Here is a 7,984-nt window from a genome sequence, read left to right as displayed (position 1 = left end):
CTGAACCTCTGCTTTCTGATAAACCCATATTTTATGATATATTTTGTGCTTAAATTGAGTGATTTATTCAATCCTTCACCCACTTATTCATATTAATTGCATGATTTTACTTCTCCTTCCTTATTATGTGATGTATGTGAAAAACATGTTTCCTATGCTTAAAATTAATTATTTTAATTACCCTTATTATCATTCGATGCCGTGATTAGTGTGTTGAGTAGTTTCAGATCTTCTAAGGCCGGAATGACTCAAAGGATGGAAAGGAAACATACAAAAAATGGAAGAAAAGCACAAAACGGAGTTTTTGGAGAAACTGGCATCCACGCGATCGCATGGGCGACGCGGACGCATGCCAAGCGCGAATCAACAGCGACGCGGCCGCATGACTGACGCGACCGCGTGACAAGAAAAGCTCCGAATGACGCGACCGCGTCACCCACGCGGACGCGTGACAGAGGCCACGTACCAGAAATTGCAGAAAATGCTCCCAGCGATTTCTGAAGCCCTTTTTAGCCCAAATCCAAGTCCAGAAGGCATAGACCAGAGGTTATGAAGTGAGGGAATGCATCCATTCAAGGAGAGCTCGCCAATTTAGTTACTTCTCATGATTTAGATTTAGTTTTGAGAGAGGTTCTCTCCTCTCTCTCTTAGGATTTAGGATTTCTCATAATTTTAGGAGTGACTCTCGATCCCAGGTTTAATGTTCCTTTATTTTAAGCTTCCCTTTTCACTTTTATTCATTCCATTACTTTAGTTGATTATTTACTTTTGCCATTTAATTTATGAATTTTTCTATGTTTCAAATTATTCGAATTAATGTTATTTGAGGTATTTTAGTTTATTATTGCTTTCTTCTATTTATGTCACCATTGCTTTCAATCTGAATACATTTTTATTCCAGCAAATTTACTTTTTCCCTTTTGGTCTTGGTTAAGAAATCAGTAACTCAGGAGTTATCTCAGCTCAACATAATTGATAACTGTTATCTTTGCTAATTGAATTGACTTTCAATAATCCCAATCTTTTCTTAGGAAATAAATAGGATTCGAAGGTCAAACTAATTAATCCCTTGACTTTCCTTTGTTTTAGCAAAGGTTAACTAAGTGGAATTAAGATTCAATCTTCTTTATTATTGAGAAGGGTAACTAATTTGGACTTCTAATTTCTCATCCCTTACCAAAAGTTTGCTTTACAATATTTATTTATTTTAATTGCTATTTAAATTATTTGTCATATTTGTTCCTCATTCTTGAAACCCCGAATTTACAATCTCCATAACCAATAATAAGAACATACTTCCCTGCAGTTCCTTGAGAAGACGACCCGAGGTTTGAATACTTCGGTTAACAATTTATTTAGGGGTTTGTTACTTGTGACAACCAAAACGTTTGTATGAAAGAACTTTTGAAGGTTTAGAAACTATACTTGCAACGAGGATTTATCCGCAAATTTTTAGACCACGCAAAAGTTCTCTCGTCACTTTTCTATTGTCTTCATCCAATCATTCATACTCCTTTCTATGGCAAACTGTATGTTAGGCATCACCGTTGTCAATGGCTACATCCTGTCCTCTCAGTGAAAATGGTCCAATGCGTTGTCACTGCATGGCTAATCATCTGTCGGTTCTCGATCATACTGGAATAGGATCCATTGATCCTTTTGCGTCTGTCACTACACCCAACACTCGCGAGTTTGAAGCTCGTCGCAGCCATCCCTTCCCAGATCCTACTCGGAATACCACAAACAAGGTTTAGACTTTCCGAATCTCAAGAATGGCCGTCCATGGATTCTAACTTATACCACGAAGACTCTGATTAAGGAATTCCAGAGATATTCATTCAATCTAAGTTAGAACGGAAGTGGTTGTCAGGCACGCGTTCATAGGTTGGGAATGATGATGACTGTCACGATCATCACATTCATATTGAAGTGCGAATGAATATCTTAGAATCGAAATAAGCTTGAATTGAATAGAAAAATGATAGTACTTTGTATTAATTCATGAGGAACAACAGAGCTCCACACCTTAATCTATGGTGTGTAGAAACTCTACCGTTGAAAATATATAAGTGATGAAGGTTCAGGCATGGCCGAATGGCCAGTCCCAAAAACGTGATCGAAGGATCAAAAGACAATCCAAAGATATAAATACAATTGTAAAAAGTCCTATTTATGCTAAACTAGTTACTAGGGTTTACAGAAATGAGTAAATGATGCAGAAATCCACTTCCGGGGCCCACTTGGTGTGTGCTTGGGCTGAGCATTGAGCTTTACACATGTAGAGGCTTCTCTTGGAGTTGAACACCAGTTTGTAACCTGTTTCTGGCGTTTAACTCCACTTTGCAACCTGTTTCTGACGTTTAACTCCAGAATGCAACATGGAGCTGGCGTTGAACACCAGTTTGCGTCGTCTAAACTCAGGCAAAGTATGGACTATTATATACTGCTAGAAATCCCTAGATGTCTACTTTCCAACGCAATTGAGAGCGCACCATTTGGAGTTCTGTAGCTCCAGAAAATCCACTTTGAGTGAAGGGAGGTCAGAATCCAACAGCATCTGCAGTCCTTCTTCAACCTCTGAATTTGATTTTTGCTCAAGTCCCTCAATTTCAGCCAGAAAATACCTGAAATCACAGAAAAACACACAAACTCATAGTAAAGTCCAGAAATGTGATTTTTATTTAAAAACTAATAAAAATATACTAAAAAGTAACTAAATTATACTGAAAACTATGTAAAAACAATGCCAAAAAGCGTATAAATTATCCGCTCATCACAACACCAAACTTAAATTGTTGCTTGTCCCCAAGCAACTGAAAATCAAATAGGATAAAAAGAAGAGAATATACTATAAATTCCAAAATATCAATGAAACTTAGCTCTAATCAGTTGAGCGGGACTTGTAGCTTTTTGCCTCTTAAATAGTTTTGGCATCTCACTTTATCCATTGAAGTTCAGAATGATTGGCATCTATAGGAACTCAGAGTTCAGATAGTGTTATTGATTCTCCTAGTTCAGTATGTTGATTCTTGAACACAGCTACTTTATGAGTCTGGGCCGTGGCCCTAAGCACTTTGTTTTTCAGTATTACCACCGGATACATAAATGCCACAGACACATAACTGGGTGAACCTTTTCAGATTGTGACTTAGCTTTGCTAAAGTCCCCAATTAGAGGTGTCCAGGGTTCTTAAGCACACTCTGTTTTTTTTTTCTTTGGACCTTGACTTTAACCGCTCAGTCTCAAGTTTTCACTTGACACCTTCACGCCACAAGCACATGGTTAGGGACAGCTTGGTTTAGCCGCTTAGGCCAGGATTTTATTCCTTTATGCCCTCCTATCCACTGATGCTTAAAGCCTTGGATCCTTTTTATTACCCTTGCCTTTTGGTTTTAAGGGCTATTGGCTTTTTGCTCTTGCCTTTTGGTTTAAAGAGCTTTTGGCTTTTTTTGCTTGCTTTTTCTTTTTCTTTCCTTTTTTTTTGCTATTTATTTTTTTTTTCTACAAGCTTTTGTATTCACTACTTTTTCTTGCTTCAAGAATCATTTTTATGATTTTTCAGATTATCAAATAACAATTCTCCTTGTCATCATTCTTTCAAGAGCCAACATATTTAGCATTCATAAACAACAACTTCAAAAGACATATGCATTGTTCAAGCATTCATTCATAAAACAAAAAGTATTGTCACCACATCAAAATAATTAAACTAGTTTCAAGGATTAATTCGAAACCATGTACTTCTTGTTCTTTTGTAATTAAAACATTTTTCATTCAAGAGAGGTGATGGATTCATAGGACATTCATAACCTTAAGGCATAGACACTTAAATACTAGTAATCATGTAATAAGACACAAACATAAATAAACATAAAGCATAATAAACGAAAAATAGTAAAATAAATAGACAAGGAGATTAAGGAATGAGTCCACCTTAGTGAGGGTGGCGTCTTCCTCTTCTTGAAGAACCAACGGTGCTTTTGAGCTCCTTTATGTCTCTTCCTTGCCTTTGTTGCTCCTCCCTCATAGCTCTTTGATCTTCTCTAATCTCATGAAGGATGATGGAGTGCTCTTGATGCTCCACCCTTAATTGTCCCATGTTGGAACTTAATTCTCCTAAGGAGGTGTTGATTTGCTCCCAATAGTTTTGTGGAGGAAGGTGCATCCCTTGAGGTATCTCAGGGATTTCATGGTGAGGAATTTCCTCATGCTCATGTTGAGGTCCATGATCTCTTATTTGCTCCATTCTTTTCTTAGTGATGGGCTTGTCCTCTTCAATGAGGATGTCTCCATCTATGTCAATTCCAGCAGAATTACAGAGGTGGCATATGAGGTGGGGAAAGGCTAACCTTGCCCAAGTGGAGGACTTGTCAGCCACCTTGTAAAGTTCTTGAGGTATAATCTCATGAACTTCCACCTCCTCTCCAATCATGATACTATGGATCATGATGGCTCGGTCTATAGTAACTTCAGACCAGTTACTAGTAGGAATAATTGAGCGTTGAATGAACTCTAACCATCCCCTAGCCACTGGTTTGAGGTCATGCCTTCTTAGTTAAACCGGCTTGCCTCTTGAGTCAATTTTCCATTGAGCTCCTTCCTCACATATGTCTATGAGGACTTGGTCCAACCTTTGATCAAAGTTGACCCTTCTTGTGTAGGGACGTGCATTCTCTTCCATCATTGGCAAGTTGAACGCCAGCCTTATATTTTCTGGACTGAAATCTAAGTATTTCCCCCGAACCATGGTAAGCCAATGCTTTGGATTCGGGTTCACACTTTGATCATTGTTCCTAGTGATCCATGCGTTTGCATAGAACTCTTGAACCATTAGGATCCCGACTTGTTGAATGGGGTTGGTAAGAACTTCCCAACCTCTTCTTTGGATCTCAAGTCGGATCTCCGGATACTCATTCTTTTTGAGCTTGAAAGGAACCTCAGGGATCACTTTCTTCTTGGCCACAACTTCATAGAAGTGGTCTTGATGGACCTTTGAGATGAATCTCTCCATCTCCCATGACTCAGAGGTGGAAGCAATTGCCTTTTCTTTCCTCTTTCTAGAGGTTTCTTTGGCCTTAGGTGCCATAAATGGTTATGGAAAAACAAAAAGCTAAGCTTTTACTACACCAAACTTAAAATGTTTGCTCGTCCCCAAGCAAAAGAAGAAAGAAAGAAGGAGAAAAAGAAGAGAAATGAAGGAGAGGGAGAGAAGAGAGGGTTATGTTGTGTGAAAATGAAGAAGAAATGAGGGGTTTATATAGAAGTGTGGGGGGGGTTTAGGGTTCGACCATTAGGGTTGGGTTTGGGAGGGAAAATAGTTTGAATTTTGGAAGTAGGTGGGGTTTATGGGGAAGAGAAGATGGATGTGAGTGATGAAGGGGTGATGGGAAAGAGTGATTGAGGTGATTGGTGAAGGGTATTTGGGGAAGAGAGTTATGAAAAGGTGTGAAGAGGAGAGAAGAAAATGTGGGGATCCTGTGGGGTCCACAGATCAAGTGGGGTCAAGGACTTAACATCCCTGCCCCAATTAGGCGTGTAAAATGCCCTTGCTGTGCAATCCTGGCATTTAACGCCAGACTGCTGCCTGTTTCTGGCGTTAAACGCCCAAATGTAGCTTGTTTCTGGCGTTAAACGCCAGCTTGGTGCCTGTTTCTGGCATTAAACACCAGACAGATGCTTATTTCTGCCGTTTAAATGCCAGACTGCTCTCCTCCAGGGTGTGCTGTTTTCAATGCTGTTTTTCATTCTGTTTTTGATTTTTCAGTAGTTTTTGTGACTTCACATGATCATCAACCTAATAAAACACAGAATAACAAAAAGAAAATAAAATAGATATGATTAAATAACATTGGGTTGCCTCCCAACAAGCGCTTCTTTAATGTCAATAGCTTGACAGTGAGCTCTCATGGAGCCTCACAGATAATCAGAGCAAGGTTGGAACCTCCCAACACCAAACTTAGAGTTTGAATGTGGGGGTTCAACACCAAACTTAGAGTTTGGTTGTGGCCTCCCAACACCAAACTTAGAGTTTGACTGTGGGGGCTTTAGTTGACTCTGCAGTAAGAGAAGCTATTCATGCTTCCTCTCTATTGTTACAGAAGGAGATCCTTGAGTCTTAAACACAAGGTTGTCCTCATTCAGTTGAAGGACCAACTCTCCTCTGTCCACATCAATCACAGCTCTTGCTGTGGCTAGGAAGGGTCTTCCAAGGATGATGGATTCATCCTCTTCCTTCCTAGTGTCTAGGATTATGAAATCAGCAGGGATGTAAAGGCCTTCAACTTTTACTAACACGTCCTCTACTTGTCTATAAGCCTATTTTCTTGAGTTGTCTGCCATCTCTAATGAGATTCTGGCAGCTTGCACCTCAAAGATCCCAAGTTTTTCCATTACAGAGAGTGGCATTAAGTTTATTCCTGACCCCAGGTCACACAGAGCCTTCTCAAAGGTCATGGTGCCTATGGTATAGGGTATTAAGAATTTGCCAGGATCCTGTTTCTTTTGAGGTAATTTCTGCCTATCCAATGCATTTAGTTCATTGGTGAGCAAGGGAGGTTCATCTTTCCAAGTCTCATTACCAAATAATTTGGCATTCAGCTTCATGATTGCACCAAGGTACTTAGCAACTTGCTCTTCAGTAATTTCTTCATCCTCTTCAGAGAAAGAATACTCATCAGAGCTCATGAAGGGCAGAAGGAGGTTCAATGGAATCTCTATGGTCTCTAATTGAGCCTCAGATTCCTTTGGTTCCTCAAAGGGAAACTCCTTATTGGTCACTGAACGTCCCAGGAGGTCTTCCTCACTAGGATTCACGTTCTTCTCCTCCTCTTTGGGTTCGGCCACACCATGTAAGGCTATGGCCTTGCACTCTCTCTTTGGATTCTCTTCTGTATTGCTTGGGAGAGTACTTGGAGGGATTTCAGTGACTCTTTTACTCAGCTGGCCCACTTGTGCCTCCAAATTTCTAATGGAGGACCTTGTTTCATTCATGAAACTTACAGTGGCCTTAGATAGATCAAAGACTATATTTGCTAAGCTAGATGGATTCTGCTCAGAATTCTCTGTCTGTTGCTGAGTGGATGATGGAAAAGGCTTGCTATTGCTAAACCTGTTTCTTCCACCATTATTAAAGCCTTGTTGAGGCTTTTTTTGATCCTTCCATGAGAAATTTGGATGATTTCTCCATGAGGGATTATAGGTGTTTCCATAGGGTTCACCCATGTAATTCACCTCTGCTATTGCAGGGTTCTCAGGATCATAAGCTTCTTTTTCAGAAGATGCCTCTTTAGTACTGTTGGATGATTCCCTCAATCCATTCAGACTCTGAGAGATCATATTGACTTGCTGAGTCAATATTTTATTCTGAGCCAATATGGCATTCAGAGCATCAATTTCAAGAACTCCCTTCCTCATAGGTGTCCCATTACTTACAGGATTCCTCTCAGAAGTGTACATGAACTGGTTATTAGCAACCATGTCAATGTGTTCCTGAGCTTCTGCAGGCGTTTTCTTTAGGTGAATGGATCCACCTGCAGAATGGTCCAATGACATTTTAGATAATTTAGACAGACCATCATAGAATATATCCAGGATGGTCCATTCTGAAAGCATGTCAGAAGGACACTTTTTGGTCAGTTTCTTGTATCTCTCCCAAGCTTCATAGAGGGATTCACCTTCTTTTTGTTTGAAGGTTTGAACATCGACTCTAAGCTTGCTAAGCTTTTGAGGAGGAAAGAACTTGGCTAAGAAAGTTGTGACCAGCTTATCCCAACAGTCTAGGCTATCTTTAGGTTGAGAGTCCAACCATATTCTAGCTTTGTCTCTTACAGCAAACGGGAAAAGTATAAGCCTATAGACCTCGGGATCAACCCCATTGGTCTTAACAGTATCACAGATCTGCAAGAATTCAGTTAAGAACTGAAAGGGATCTTCTGATGGAAGTCCATGAAACTTGCAGTTCTGTTGCATCAGAGAAACTAATTGA

At 39.8% G+C, this 7,984-nt stretch overlaps 1 non-coding gene across 1 annotated transcript; it reads left to right on the top strand.

Moving 5' to 3' along the window:
• The first annotated feature begins 7,605 nt into the window (after positions 1-7,605).
• Positions 7,606-7,713, top strand: LOC112768697 (small nucleolar RNA R71). Its single transcript, XR_003186096.1, has one exon. It is a non-coding gene; the product is annotated as a small nucleolar RNA R71 (small nucleolar RNA).
• Positions 7,714-7,984: the final 271 nt, after the last annotated feature.

This window comes from Arachis hypogaea, chromosome 17 (genome assembly GCF_003086295.3).
Source record: "Arachis hypogaea cultivar Tifrunner chromosome 17, arahy.Tifrunner.gnm2.J5K5, whole genome shotgun sequence".
Lineage (NCBI taxonomy): Eukaryota > Viridiplantae > Streptophyta > Magnoliopsida > Fabales > Fabaceae > Arachis > Arachis hypogaea.
Note: the sequence above shows the minus strand (reverse complement) of the source record. Positions and strands in the feature narration are given on the sequence as shown.